Raw genomic sequence first — 16741 nt, 5'->3', positions numbered from 1 at the left:
TCTTATATAATATAAGACTGGGACTTGTAATATAATAGAACATAATATAATATAACATAATATAATATAATACCGGATCTTATATAACATAAGACCGGGTCCAATATTAATTTTTGCTCCAGAAGACACATTAGAGCTGATGGTCCGGCTAGGTCTTATTTTCAGGGAAACAGGGTACTAGTAATAGCTAAGTCTAGATATGGGTTATAAAAGCAAAAGCACGGTCATCTTGACTTATCTAAAAAAGAAATCAAGTTCTGCATATTAAGCATGTATAGACTATATATTGACCTGCTAAACACCTCAGGGACTAACCAGCATGATTCTATATTGCTGACTAAGGAACAGACAGGTCATATTCCTGTAAAAATATTATTAACACTATAAAGCAGTCCATATATGTTAGATTCAAAGTGAATGAAGTGAGTAATCTGGTTGAAAGGGCGTGGATCTGTAACTTTTACTAAATTCTAATTCCTTTTCCGCCTTTTATTGAAATTGCTTATCTTGGTGTAGTTCAAGCTACTATGTGAAAAAGAACGATTGGCACTTTATGTGCCGCCACCACCATCCACTGTTTTCAGCCTGGTAATAGAGCCCAGTCAGAGATCCAGATTTTCCCACCTCAGCTCTGCTGGTGAGCACCTGCAAAAGTTTGATCTCTAGTTACAACCTATTCTTTATTTGCCCCATGGGAAAGTGAGCCCAATGATGTCCCTAACACAAAGTCATGGCAAGGATTCAGCAGCATGATATACGAAAGGTTAGACAATTAAGGTCGCGAACTTTCCACTGTGCAAGTGCATAGTGAAAAGTTTGAGAATTTAATTGTCCGACCTCATATATAAAGAATCTACTGTTTGCTATGTGTTGGCACCCAATAAGTGTTGGTTGCATTTCCTCGTCCCCTTTCTCTTAATCTCACATCTCTCTCCTCAACCCTCCCATATTTTTTTTTCAATGTCTTTTTTCTTTGTCCCTTAACCTGAAAAACAAAGGGAGTGAATGCTAGATAATCATCAAAACACGACGCAGTATGAAATATCTATGCCGTTGAACAGTGATTATTAACTGGAATTTGGAGTTCACAGCTGGCTACAAGAATCAAAAGGACACTATCCAATATCGCCAAAATTCGAGCATGAGAAGGAGAAGAGGAAGTGGAAGGAGAATAAGCAATGGCAGAACAAATGACAAAGGGACGCCAAGCAATCTGTGAACAGCCACAACTGAATGGGGTTTAAAAAAAAATTAGTCTCAAAGAGTGGCTGTTGTCTATAATTTCCTGGATTTTCATTCATTCAGATAAAACAAATTCAGCACAGGTAATACATGTCTTCGGTCAGTGGACTATAAAAGGGTTTGGAGTTTATATAGCAGAACAAGCGTCACATTGTTTATCAGTGCCCTTAAGAATTCTCTTCCAAGGGCGGGCAATAAATGAGATGGACTGGCATTTTCAAATATTTCCCTGTGCCTGTAAGCCAGGCTTAGCCAATTCAGTCAATATCCAGTAAATACAAAAACCAAAGACCTCAAAATGTAATTCCTCAGGTGAGCACAGCTCTACCCACTATTACTTGATGTGTTCTTGATTACCGTTAAATTTTGAATTTACTTCACCTCCGGACTTTGACCCCGAACTTGCCCTTGAGTAATGTCCTTGGATAATGCCTAATGCCCTTTGGTTGTCCTCCTTTCTGTCTACAGTTGATCATTAGACTGCATCGACTGCAGTTGAGTGGTACCAGACAATGCGCCAGCCCCATCCTGCCCAGGCAACAGCACCAGCCAGGGTGATTAGCAATCATATAAGTTAGAGAAATAAACAATTTTATCACATCTGAGTGCCCGAGTTGCAAAGAAGAAGTGCCTAAGGAGTAAATGAGTTAGTGTGGAAATACATTGCTAAGGCAATTCTGAATCTTTTCTCTCTCCCCACTCCCTGCTTCATGTACCTTCTGAAATGCTGCATTCCATATACCAAAAGGAAGTATTCATATAAAAGGTGAATCTTTTCTCTTGCGCATTCCAGGGAATTAAGTCTAATGAGGAAAATCAAGTTTGAGAGAAGTTCTAGAAGCTAAAACACCACCCGGATAAGGCCTCCTTACCTCCAACAATCCCACACAAGCTCTAAGTGCTAGCCCAAATTCCAAAGAATGATATTTTCATCTCAGGACTGTTGCATGAATTACACTAATCTGTGTCTCTTTGCTCTTGCTCTCCTTTGTATAACTACCATATGACAAAGATTTTGCCTCAAGCTGTCCTCCAGCCTCCACGTGCAAATGAAGGTACTCCAAGTTCTTCCCCCTTTCAGGACTTCTTCCTAACTCCCTCCCCAGCAGAACAGACTTCTATTTCTTTCAGATATCTACCATGTTATGCCAGATCTAGTATATTTTTAAGCTCAAACTACCTTGTATTTGGTTATTATGTCTGTATCCTCTAAAAGCACTGAGAAAACTTTAAAACCCACTTTTATGATCATTTTGTCCCTCCCAGTACCTAGTCTACTACTTTGGAACCTAGTACATACTAAATGTGTGTTGAATTGAATTTAAAATATTTTAAAAAGGAAAACATCTTATATGGTTTCTTCCTGTTCATATTTATCGTATTAGGGAAGTGAGAGATCCAAGTTCATGTAAATATGCTATGTGCCAAGGAAAAGGAATTAAGACAACCAATCACATATTTAAATGTCTCAAGGCAAGGTTCAAAGACCTCTATGAGCTAAGACCTAGAAAAGGAACAAGAAACAACTCGAGTGCCTTTGAAATGTGTTGGTTCCCTAGGTCTTGTTTATTTTTAATTCTATTGTATAATATATAAACCTCTATCCTGCTGCTATCTTTCATCCAGAAACCCCAGCCAATAGCCAATAGAAGTAGAATACTTTCTCAAAACTTATTAATAAAACCAGAAAATGCAGAAGTCTCCTTCATTATGTAACTAGGGTGGGGATAATTAACCAAGTTGGGTGGTATTCTCTTGATATATGAATCCCAACAAATACGTGAACAAATTGATTCCTTTGCTGGTAAGATATTTAGTTGACTTTTGGTTATACCTGCTAATCTCATGACCTAAAACCTTAGACACAAAGTTTTAGAGACCAGCAGCATCAGCAGCATCTGGGAGATTTTTGGAAATACAGATTCTTAGACCTCACCCCACACCCACTTAATCAGAATTTGCATTTTAACACTATCCCCAAGAGACTCAAATGTTCATCACATTTTAAGAAGCATGGGTATTGAATATCCTAGCAGCAATACTTCATTTGCAGTTTGGTCATCTCTTTGCTCTAAGCCATGATTTTATTGGAAAACTAAAGTACTGTATTTGCCTCTCCTGTCTACCCCTCACTCTTTTCTATAAGGCCACCAGTTGCTTTAATATGCAACATAAAAAGATTCTTGTTATGCTTTAGATTGTACGCATTTCTTTCATATGCATTTTCTCACTTGATTCTTCTTATATCCTTATAAACATCACCACACATAAGTTGTCAAATGTCACCTAAGTAATAAATGTCTGAGAATCTGTATTCCCAATGGTATTGAGATGCTTCCTCATGCAAACAATGAAAAGGCCTTCCCCTGTAACCAATGAACTCTCCATACTCGGAATTCTCTACATTATAAATTGAACTTCAAAAAATTAATTAATTAATTAATTAACATATTTAACAGGGAAAAAATAGATAGTAATGTACCTGCAAGACAGAGTTTGAAAAGACTAGAAAGATTCGCATTTGATGTGTTTAAGGAAAACAGACAAAAAAAAAAGGATATTAAGTCCCTTGCTCCTCCTATACACCCAAAATGTCCATGGAGACAATGACTTGAGACTTGAAGTGTAACTTACTTTGGAATCTGTTGCCCATAACCCAAGCTTACCCCTAAACAGACACTAAATATGCACACTCTTGATAAAAGCTTTTATAGCTGCCATCACAAAATGGATTTGCTGTCAGTTTGTTTAAAAGGTGTCCGTTGAAGAAATGAGAGGGAAAAAAGTGTCAGTTGTTGTTTAGAAGAAATGGGGTTTTCGACTAACGAAAACCAACTTGGGCAATTCTGTCCTGTACAGCGGGACATCTGTAATGTTCTTATCATTCATGAGACCCAAACTTCTCAGCAATGAGGAGAACATAAAGCAATAGCAATAAAGAGACATTTCGTGTCGTTTCATTCAGAAGTTGTTCATAGCGTTAGGACACAATACAATAAATTATCAACCCTGTCGAAAAATCAGGTGCATTTCCAAAAGCTTTAATCTAAATCTCTGCCATATACAAAGTAAATATCTGTACACAATGCAAAATTATTAACTAAAAGTTTAGTTTTCATCAAAATGTTTGAACACTGTTATTTACGAAGTCTGACAATTAAGTTCTAGAACTCATCCTAGAAAAAGTGCTACATAACTCATTACTAAATATGACTATGGTCACCTTTGAAGTACTCCCCTTGGGAAGCTATGCACCGACGCCAGCGCCTAGTCCACCCTTCAAAGCAATTTTGGAACTCTTTTTCTGGAATGGCCATCAGAGCTGTCGTTGTATTTCCCTTGATGTTCTGAATGTCATCAAAATACCATCCTTTCAATGGTTCCTTTATCTTCAGGTAAAGAAAGAAATCATCGGGGGCCAGATCAGGTGAGTAGGGAGGGTGTTCCAATAAAGTTATTGGTTTACTGGCTAAAAACTCCCTCACAGACAGTGCTGTGTGAGCTGGTGCATTGTCATGATGCAAGAGCCATGAATTATTGGTGAAAAGTTCAGGTCGTCTAACTTGTTCATGCAGCCTTTCAGCATTTCCAAATAGTCAACTTGGTTAACTGTTTGTCCAGTTGGTACAAATTCATAATGAATAATCCCTCTGATATCAAAATAGGTTAGCAACATTGTTGCAACAAGTTCATGAACTTAATTGTCTGAACTGGTATGTATATAAAAGTATCATTTTTATAAAGGCTCTTGATGATTGCAGAATGGAAATCACACTAGAAGCCAGGAGTCTAACATTAAACATCACATAGGTAGACTACCACAGTAGGAAGTTTAGAGAGCCCTCATTTCCATTTTAGAGATTTGGAAACAGAAGCCCAAAGAGGCCACACAACTTACCACAAGATCCACTGTTGTCTGTCACTGACTAGCTGAGTAACTCTGGGCAAGTCCCCTCTCTCTCAGCCTCAGTTTCATGATCTGCAAAATGAGGTGATTGGACTAGATGATGTAAGATTCCATACAGCCAGAAAATGCCATCATCCTGCCTTACTCGAAGCCACATCCTAGAACATTCCCCCTCCAAAAGCAACATACAAGAAGATGAAATGCTACTTAAATGGCACTTGGCACTCCCGGTGTTCCAACTTGTTGATACTGTATCTCAGTTTGGGGCTTCAGAATTGTATAGGTGGCTGGAGCCCACCACAGACAAGCAAACCAGGAGAGAACGGTTGTTGGGACACTATGCCTGAAAAGTGTTGCAACTAAAAATCAGTCCCAAGCGATGGTAAATCTCCTCCCTCTTCTGAGCATCTGGTGACTTCCTCCGTCTGGACTCTGCCTCAGGGACTTCCCCTCAAGGTTCACTGGAGCCCTGGGCGTCCAGCCCTTGACGTAACCCCAGACAAAGATGCATTTCCTCCTGGAAGACTCCCCGTCTGGACAAGTCATTCAAAATCAACGTCAAAAGCGACTCCAGGCTCCAGGAAGCTGACTATTTTAGCTACTTTTTAAATGAGCTGTCTGGCCTGTCTGTATTGAAACTTTTATATATTGTTACAATTTTATTAAGTTAATAAACAAAGAGTCGGTATGTTTATTAAAAAAGAAGGCTTCAGCCTTTGAATGCAGGACCTGCCATGGTCATTGTTCATGCTTTTACTACATGTATTTATCTTCCATTCCTCATGCTTATGTAGGGTAGTATCTTTGAAATGGCTTCTCTTTATTTAAAGTGTTTCCATGTTTCTCTTTTTCTTCTTTTCAGTATTACTATTTTCTAATGAGCAATCAGAAAGTTAGACGATAGTATAGGTTTTTAAAAGAATTTTTAAATACATGACTCAACGAGGCATAAAGTCTCTTTCAATTAAGTCAAACATTAAACCAGAATTTAATTGATTGGGCTCATTTTAATGATATACACAAGTGAACCTGAAGCATTTTGTTCTGTTAGCTATAACATATTTAAGGAAAGCCAGTATCTATATCTAAATAATTGTATACAAAATATGATGAACCAGGAGGGGAATAATTCTACAATGTCCAATCAACTAAATCACAAGTGTTCGTAGTATCGTGGTTATTATCATCTATTATTTATGGGGTGCTCATTATGTGTAAGGCACTCTCCTTATCTCTTTATACATTTACATCATGTTTAACCCCAGAGACACTCTGCAATGTTAACCCTAAAAGAAGAAACGGGGAGATAGAATGGAGCCAAATCATGCCCTCAAAGAAGGGCTAGCTTGTTGAAAAAAGAAAAAGGATGATCATACGTTTTTATAATTGGCTATATTAAGCTAAACCGAGAATGGAAGGACAGGGAAACCAAGTTCGTCTCAACTCCCATCTACAGGAATCAAGAAGCAGATATTATCTGACTATAGGGAGTGTGTTTATTGCTGAAGGTACTCAGCAACAGGGTTCTGTGATCAGCTCTCAGGGATGCTACAGAAAGGGATTCTGGCAACGGATGAAAGTACTGGAGAAACTCTACGGATCCTCCAGCCCTGGAATTGTGGACAAAAGTAATACTGTGGACATTGAGAGTACAGCTATACAAATAGATGAATCAACCAATTCACAGATGAACAATCTTAGAGAAAATTATACTTGTATGTGTCTCTTCTAGCACTCATTATATTCTATCTTGTGTGGAATGTATGTGTGTCCTTTTACTTTCATTCCTATTAGATTATAAATTCATTGAATCTTGATTCACCACATACTATTAACCTTGGGAAAGGTGCTCGTTTTCTTTTCCTATTGTAATGGAACCTGTCACAGAGCCTTATCGTGAGGAATACATTCGATTATATATTTAAAGGATTTAATTCACTGTGTTGCATTAGTAAGCAACAAATAAAATTAGAGTTCTTAATTATATTATTATTATTACTACTACTACTATTATTTACTACCATTATTATTGTGATTAAAACTAAGCCAAAGATGAAGGCCTCATGCTCAGTTCCTTTGATTTTAGAGTCTAATAAACCCCAATCAATAGCTATTTTTATATTCCAATAGATCAATCGAAGCAGCAACATTTTATCTTCCAACCTGCCAACCTAAATTGTTTGGGGAGAGGGAAACAATCCCAAACCCTCTTCCATGAATTGCTTCATCAAAAAAGGAATTCAATAACATGTTTTCAGCATGTGGTTTTTTTAACTAAAAAGAGAATATGGAGTGAGGAAAAGAGAAAGCAATGATATATTTTATTCCAGTATGTTAAAAAAATATTATGATTCTTTGAAGCTCATTGTATGCATGACAAATGAACATACATTTCTTGCTGTAGTGAAAGAAATGTCATATGCCTTTGCAATTAATTAATACTGTCTCCAATATTCCTATGAAATCGATGTCAAATTTATTTGAATGGGGCTTCTGGAATAGCAGACCTCTTGTCCATTTCTTGTATGGTAATGTTATAATAGCAAGATGGATTTTAAATGGTGCATATGCAAACTGGTTTGAGAAAGACAAAATTCCACACTGTAATTTATATCAATACTTTTCAAACAATGTTACCAGTGGAGTTCCTTTTTAAAAGACTATTTTAGGTCCAGAATAAGCAAAGGCACTTTAATCATTGGCTAAGAAACTACCTCAATCTTCATCCTACAAATCAAAATACCTGATATTATTGGTGAGAAAACCGAGTCCCCAAAATGAGAAGGGATTTGACCATGTCTCACAACTACTTAATGGCAAAAGTTAGAATTCATGATTCGTTTATTCATTCAGCTCATGTTTACTGAGAACCCTCCATGTCTTCATTCTGTACTTGGCTTCCTATAAATAGCATGCTTATTTTTAAAATTCATGCAATTGCTATTTGACAACTATTCATTTGATATCTATTTAGTGCAGGGACTATGTTCGGGACAGTGTGCTAAGATTAATATAAGTAAGAGCTGCTATCTGCCACACCATTTTAAAAGCTAGTTGGGAATGTACCAAGTGTATAAATAATTATAGTAATTAACAGAATGTAGTTAATACCATTAGAAAGCAAGAGAATTTGACAAGAGTAAATTTAATGATTTCCTAACCATATTAAAAAAAAAAAACAAAAAACACCTGTATCTACTAACCAATCATCAAATCTGAATTCATCATGTACCATGTGCCAAGAAGTGGGATGTGATTATAAAAAAAAAAAAAAATCCAAGAACAGCTAGAAGTTTACAATCTAGTTAAGTAGTTGGCTGAGATGTACAAACAAGAAATGTGTTTTTAAAAGTCAGGATGACATTTAAGTGCTTACTATAATGCAGCAATTTATATGGTAGAGAGAGTCTTAAAAAAGAAAGCTCAGTGTGGACTGAGCATCTGAGTAGGCATCAAGGAAGAGGTAAAATATGACCTTAAAGTTATTTATTATTATCATTTATATTACACTAGAGACATTGGAGTTGCCAATGCACCTAACACATACTTATTGGACTAACTACTTTTTCTCATTAATAGCTTATGAACAACTAGCCAACATTGTATTATAATATCAATAGTACCTTAAAGAATCATTTAGCAGTTGAGCAGTTTATTCTTCAGCTACTTTGTAACTTTTGTTGTGACATTCCTGATTTTTCACCTGTTAACCCATTAAGCTTCTCAGAACTGACCAGATATTCATTAATCTTGGCATATCCTGAAACCTCCGAAGAAGGGTATTCCATAATTCCCTTACTGAATTCTCACCTAAGTTGAAGTTCCCTCTCCCTCCTCTGAACAATATAATAAACAGTACATTTCACTTGAAAAACCTCTTAATTTTTCAACCTGTGGTTTACATATAGTACTATATTATTAATAAATGTTTTTCTCATTGATATTAGCAGCTCAAGACAATAAGAAGCATAGCTTATACCTGAGTATAGTCTTTTACCAAAGAGGTATGTAGTAAATAGCCACTATTGTAATTTGATTGCAATGGAAAGACCCACATGTGTTACAGGTATACCAGTCAATGAGTAGCTATGGACAGCCTATGACTTATTATTTCTGATGCTTCATTTATTTAATCCTCAACTCCTACGAGAAAAAAGAAAGAAAAGGAATGAAAAGTACAGCATCTAACAGTAGAAGGATGCCCATGTTGTACTCCCTTCTTGGATTGGGGTGTCAGGTTGGTCAGTCTTCTATCTATCCATTTATAACCCAGTGGAATTGGCTGAGATGCTGCACACTGTTCATTCTTTCAGATCTTTAATTATTACAAAAGCCAACTAGGAACACGGATAATAAGAAAATTACATTGATTTTGTTTGGACTGTGTAATAGCAATAAGGAGGTGGAGTTAGGTACAGTATTCTTTAGTGCAGTTGCTCCAGTTTTTGTTCACTGTCTTTTCAGTTTTTGTTCACTGTCTCTGAGTGAGACATCTATTATGCAGTGCAACACCTCTTTCTCCCTCTTTCATCCCCATCCACCCTCAGATCTCTCTGCATCGTCTTTGCCACTCCCAAAACTGAAAGGAATGTTTCACCAAACCTTACAACACATGATACACTCTAAAACTTATTTTCTTTTCTATCCTGTCCTGTCCTATGCTATGCTATGCTATGCTCTGCTATCCTATCCTACCCTATCCTATCCTATCCTATCCATCTTATCCTTTCCTATCCTATCTTACTCCATTCCATTTCAATTTATAGTATTTCATTTTTAAAAATTGCAGATTTGAACAATCAAATCGATTTTATCACCCTCTCTGACTGCATGAATTCAATCACATTTTAATCTCCGAGTATTCTAAGGATTATTTTCCTCATTTCGTAGAATGTGGAAAATACCATCCCTTTACAGGGTTGTTTTCATTATTAAATAAAATACTACTGCGAGTGTTCAATATAAGCATTATAGTTTACAGATATTATTCTTTTAATTATTATATTACAATGATAAATTCTACTTTAGATATGTGGAAACTGTTAATTTATATTAAAATTCTCATGTACATCACAGAGATTGTTAAGTTAGGAAATTCCTAACTCTTTAATCAATGGTTAGGGAAAAAAAGACAAAGACAATGAAACACAGTTTTTCGAGATTTCAAATATTCAATACTACCTTGTAGTTGGTTAACTGTGGACTTTTGATTTAGTACTTCATCTCCATGGTGATAAAGGGTTGTGAAAAATGACAACTCTGGCATCTCATTGAGATGCTTCTGTAGGATGACATATATAACAGATTCCATCTTCTAACTTAACTGTTATGAAAGTCATCTCGTCTCATATTAGTAGGAGAAATATGAACAGAGGCATGAGGTTTCCCTCACCTGTAATGTTTGTATCAGAGGGAAAGACACAAACTAAAAGAAACTGACATATATCTTTTTTTTTTTTTTTAATAATTCCGGTGTGAAGCCTCAAATCACTATTTACATAAGAGGTTATAAGTAGGAATATCACAGTTTCATTTCCATCTTTTGGAAGGTTCTCTATTCAATAAAAATTTTAAATAAAACATAAACATTAGAAATAAAAGGTATACATGTGAGATATATATATATATATATATATATATATATATATATATATATATATATAGAGAGAGAGAGAGAGAGAGAGAGAGAGAGAAGAAAATAATAATTTATTATTCCTGCCATGACTTATCAGGAACCTGAGCAAGTTCAGACACAACAGCAAAGAGAGATAATATCAACTCCTCAGCAGGAAATAAAGTGGTTTCCCCAGGTGGAGTTTATGGTTGTTTTTTAATCACTCAAAAGATTGAATTTCTCTATAATCTAAACTAATCTTGGTTGCTTTCAACCTTACCCTCCATCCATCCTATAATTCCTTCTTTCTTCTCTCTATCTCTCTCTCTCTCTCCCCACCCTCCCTCCCACTCCCCCCTTCCCTCTCTCTCTTATTAATTTAAATATGGACCTTTTTAATTCACTGTGTGTGCCATCAGCATCAACGTTTCAAAAGACACCTTCAGGGCACCCTCTGAGTATACCACACTAGTTTTATTTTGTTCATTGAATGGTTCTTAAATCACCTCATTATCTGCCCACAGCATTTAGCATTTCCTCTTAGAAAGCTGTCCTTGGCAGTGTCTTTCCTGCCCACCAGGAAGACCAGAATCTTGCTTATAGTGTCTTTAAACAAGTCCCCATGCTTTCACACCACAAAGGGGAAAGTGAAAGGAACTAATACTGAGTATTTTCTACCTGTCAGGTTATAACTGCTATGGTATTTAATCTTAGAATACTCCTATAATATACAAAATGGAAGAAAATGGAAGCAAAAAGAGATTCTACCACCTCTCCAAAGTCAGACAATGAGTAAGTTGTTGAGGTGGGACTCCCAGAGTCCACATGCTGGGCCACTGCAGGGTACCATCAGCAGTATTAAGGATATGCTGACTTAGTTACTGTTTTGCTTTTGTTTGTTTGTTTGTTTGTTTGTTTTTCGATCAGACAGCCCTTTGAAGGCCTTAATATTCTGAGTTGTCCAGATATGGGGGTTATGCTATCTCGCAAATGGTTCTAAGCTGTGTAAAGTCTGTTCTCCGAGTTCCAGTTCTAGAAAGGTTTGGAACAAAAGAAGAATTAGCAGTCTATCTGTAGACACACTGAGGGCACGAGGGAGGGAAAACGGAAGCCAGGGAGCCTAGAAAGATTCCTCCTGTTAGTAGAACATAATTTTCTATCTCTTTTCTTAGGAGGTTTTACATATGAAGCTTGAAGTTCACATTAAAAAACAAAACAAACAAATGAATTAAAAAAAAAACACAAGAAAAAAAACAAAAAACCCTCACATATGGAGTTGTGTCATTGAACTGATTTGTATATAGTCACGAATGGAAGTCTGCCTCTGTGGTCACTGTGTACAGTGACACCCTTGTGCATGACTCGTTTCCCATGCTTTGATCATCCCTGCACCTCTGCCCAGAATGCTCTCTGCCTTCTCATTCCGTCCTTGCCTGGCTAACCCCGTTTCATGCTTCTGGGCCAAGGCCCAATGACACTTCTTCCACAAAGCTGTTTTCAACACTTACCTACTCCCAGTTCTCCCACTTTTGAGTTGCCCCAGCACTTCAATCATGTACCTGAAGTAGCATTTATCACAATGGGTTATATGTTTTTCTATGGTCTAAAAACCATATGGTCTAAAAACCCTATAGACCAGGATTTTGAAACCAGCATTACTGACTGTCGTGGGCTCTATAGTTGTATTCTCATTAGTGCTGTTCTGTGTGTTAGCAAAACTCGGGTATCTACCCACTGGATGCCAATAACATGCCCCCTTCAGTTACAACCAAGTTATGTCTATAGATATTGTCAAATATCCCGAGGGGAGGGCAATATCACCCCCAGTTAACAACCACTACTTTAGTTCATGGGAACCACAGATGCAGGAAGTCTGCTTTTTTTTCATCCGACATACCCAGGAGGATCAGATTCATAGCAAACAGTTAATGAATATCTTTTGGTTTGAATTAAACTAGTCTCATTTCCTAATACCTACATAGTGTACTATAAAATACACTGAATTCACACTTTATAAGTGAAACAAAAGTGACTGCTAAATTATAGTCTGGTTCCAAATAATGTGAGATCAAAAGTCATTGGATATCAGAGTGAAAACAATATTTTTCTCTCTGTATTAAGAAATCAAAAATTAAGTCAAATTATATTTATAAGTATATGTATGAAATATATTGTAAATATGTACCCACACACACACACAGACAAAATGACCTTTCCTGGAAAAGAGCATTCGGAAAAACTGGATAAAAGTAATCTGATCTCTCTAACTATATTATACCTAAAATGCTCTGTTCACTAAAATATGCAGTGAATCTCTAGCTTTTTTTCCTCAAAGACTCATTCATGAAAAAAAGTGATGCTTATTTTGAAATTTCAAAATAAGAAGGACTTGATTAAATAAAGAAGCACGGACAGTATGATATCACCTTTCTTCCTGATAAGATGTTCGTCTCACCCTAATTTAGTGCAGAACAATTTCAAGTCATCTGACTTTGCTTATTTCTGCAGACTAGTTAGCCATCTATTTGAACTGAAAGCCAGAACCATTGTGATCTTAATACCAACTTGTGATGAGAGACTTTTTCTCACCTCAGGAGGGAACTGGCCCTGTATATCTTCATTTATTTCCTGCGCTGAGGTTTTAATTACAGTTTGAAAAATGAGATTGATTTGTCTTTTCAGGTTTAGCTAGTTTAAAATCCACGAAAATCTGTTATTCTCATTGGGATACTGCAAGCAGTAACAGTGCATTTGATACGTCTAAGTAATTTTTGCAAGAAAGAAGTGCAAAAACAAGACCAGCTCCTCCTGCTCAGCAGTCAGAAAGGAGGTCATTCAGAACCAGTATGCATGCTATCCTGTCAACGAGAGAAGACCGTAGTTTCATTGGCCACATTTTATTGGATGCTTCTTGTTGGTTTTATAGATACATCAATTATACTTCTCATGATAATACTGTGAGATAGCGATTATTCTTGCTAATATAAAGAGGAAGTAAGTAAATACTAGGACAAGTAAGGAAGTGTATGATGTCATTTAACTCCTCAGTGGGTGAAGCAAAATTCACCCCAAGTTCCTTCTCTGATACAGCCAGCAAGTACCTCAGAGTCCACAGCGGATTCTTTGACATCCACTTCTCCTCCACATATGAGACACATTCAGACTCATACCTACAGCCAGAGATATTTCCAAAGTTCCCCACTCCCTGGACTGCCCTCAGCCTCATGCCCCAAAGGCATGCAGAAACAAAATAACAGTCACTGAAATGTAAAGGAATATGCCTTTGTTGAACCATTCAATTCAGAGGTTAAGGGGCATGTATACCTCAGATAAGAAACAAACAAACAAAAGAACAGCACTTTCACCTCATTTTACACCCATGGGTCTCCTTTTCTCTGATTTCAATGTAAAGAAATTCCTGGGTACCCATATGTTAATTTAAAATAGCTTATACACCATGACTTACACAGTCATGATGTATAAAATAGCTTATATGGCATGACTTACACAGATTTTTGTCCTTAGGGTGCTTTGACAAACAAGTCATTTTCTGCTGTTCTCCTGCAGCGTTTTGTACTGTGACACAACAGAGATGACATGCTTATCTGGGCCCTTTGTAGATGCATCTTGGGAGTTAACCCCCTTTGGAGTTAAACGTTAGGAGGCTTGTTTGGCATCTGAACATTGCTCCTAATCAGCTACATGGACTTAGGTTCTCTGCGCTTCAATTAATAATTTATAACTATATTTGACCTATTATCTTTTTATGTATTTATCTATCTATCTATTTATCATCCATCACATATCTATCTGTCATCTATGCATCCTATCTATTTCATGGAAACAGAGGATTGAAATGAAATGATACAGGTGAAAGAAAGCATTGTGTAAAATATTATTCTTTTCTTGTGATTGTGGTGTTACTGCCAATCATTTCAAGCAAATGCACACACACACACACACACACACACACACACACAGCAACTCAAAGAACAGAGAGTTCTCAAGACAAATGGATCTTAACCACAGGCTTTAAAGTTCCAAGTCAGCACAGAAAGACTCCATTTTATCCTGATAGGGGTGTGAAAAGGTCAAGTATTGATTTAGGTTTCCAAGAAAAGATACAAAAAATAAAAGGTCCTTTCTGAAAATATTTACTACATTTTTCTTCCAAACAGGGTTGCTATGTGGAGCAGAGATGGCTTGAAACCCACAGGATGGCAAAGATAAAATGGCCCAGCTTATAAATGCGGGCCTAGGATCGATTCTACATGTCCCTATGACCTTTAATACACGCAATGGGAAACTCCTGTCTTGCTGCAGTAGAGAACATATGAGAAATGAAAGTGAAGCAATCAAAAGTATTATGTAATCCATATATTAAAATATGCAGCATGTTTTATGTTCATTTATATAAATAGTATGTTTTACTAAAAGCACTTTCATATAGACATATCGTTATACAAAACATAAGTACTTTCTTTTTCATAAACAGGAAATGTTAGACTCCTCTTCCCATACCTTAAGTGCCTCTCTGGTACTAAATGAAGTGTTTGCAAAAACATAGTAATGGTGTCTCGGTGAAATATTGGAGATGTTTGTGACACTGGAGAGAAACGGATTTTGGATCAGAAGAAATTTCACCTACTCCTCAAATGTATAAAATGCCTCTTGGCATTTATACAGATAGTAGCAATTCCTAAATATGTTTATTACGGTTGCAGAAGCATTCTGTGCTTAATTCCAAAGTTATCCTTTACCTAGATTCTCGACCTATGTTTTGTGTCCAAATATCTAAGGCTACTTCTGGACTAGTAAATTCAACAGGAGCTGTAAAAGATTTTAAGTCTCTAGAATATGTTTGATTTTATAAAGGCATTATTAGAAACCAGTTTATTTGCTAGTTTACTTAGAGTTTTGGGCTAAATACCAAGCAAAGAAACCAATTGGTGTGTAGGGTTGGTATAGAATCAGATAAATCTTAGTTTGCATCCCAGATACGATACTTTCTAGGTGAGGGATGTAAGACTTGTTATTTCATCTCTCTGAGTCTCAGTTACCGATAAAATAAGAATACCAAGTTGTCTGTCTTAAAAAATTCTCATGATGATTAAATGAAACTAACTATGTAAATGACTTACGTTGTCCTGCTCTTCGTTCTCTTCAAAGGATTAGGGCAAACGTGGCTTGTTCTTAGTAAGGGATGGGAATAAATGGATGGATGGATGATGAAACTCAACCCTCAAGATGCACTATAGCCCAGTAGCTGCCCACTGCCTTGGGTTCAGATCCCAGCTCTGACATAAAACAGCTGAGGTCCTTATATGAGTCGTCTACCCTTTCTCAGGCTCAGATTTCTCAGCTGTAAAATGGAATGACAATGAAACATCTTACTGTGTTGTTCTAAGAAGTAAATGAGTTCACAACTATAAAGTGCGTAACGGCTGCATTATTGTTCTGAGGTACCCTTTACACTGTCGTTTACTCCGACTTACAACTATTTACGGTAATAAATGATGTCCTTGATTCCTCTAGTCAATCCTGAAAGCAGATTACCATACTGTGGAATGAATTCAATCTCTCTAGATCTTATCTTTACGGTAGAGAAAACAGCTGTCTGGCGAACAAGCCTAATTCCGGTCCCAATCTTCTCTGATTTTCTTTGTCTCTTTGCAGCTAACACTTGGATCCTGGTTGTGTTCCCAGATATAAGTGTCAATGCTGCTAAACCCCAAACTGTTAAGTCTTAAACTGCCAAACAAAGCTCCCAAACAAAGCTCCAAACAACCAGAACAAATGTTCATCTTTTTATCCTAACTCCTACTAAAAGGATGATAGGGCTGGTAAAACATAACGATGTTAGTCATTTACACTTTAGTTAGAATAAAGACTTGAAAGCAGCCTTTGATGACTGTTAGGGGAGGAGCATAAGGGAACTGAGGGTCTGAATGAAGCACAGAAAATGCCACGGATTGGGG

The 16741-nt window shown here is 36.8% G+C and overlaps 1 protein-coding gene across 8 annotated transcripts in view; it reads right to left on the bottom strand.

Annotated features, from left to right (window-relative positions):
• LRRC4C (leucine rich repeat containing 4C) overlaps positions 1-16741 on the bottom strand; it is a 464114-nt gene that overhangs the window by 104652 nt on the left and 342721 nt on the right. For 2 of the 8 annotated variants that reach the window (XM_033121882.1, XM_033121879.1), the window contains one exon: positions 5141-5221. The exons of the other annotated variants lie outside the window; for them this stretch is intronic. The gene's annotated coding sequence lies outside the window, so the exon portion shown is untranslated. The remainder of the gene's footprint in view (positions 1-5140; positions 5222-16741) is intronic. 8 annotated transcript variants of the gene reach the window in all.

This window comes from Rhinolophus ferrumequinum, chromosome 11 (assembly GCF_004115265.2).
Source record: "Rhinolophus ferrumequinum isolate MPI-CBG mRhiFer1 chromosome 11, mRhiFer1_v1.p, whole genome shotgun sequence".
Classification (NCBI taxonomy): Eukaryota; Metazoa; Chordata; class Mammalia; order Chiroptera; family Rhinolophidae; genus Rhinolophus; species Rhinolophus ferrumequinum.
This window is presented reverse-complemented; position numbering and strand designations above follow the sequence as displayed.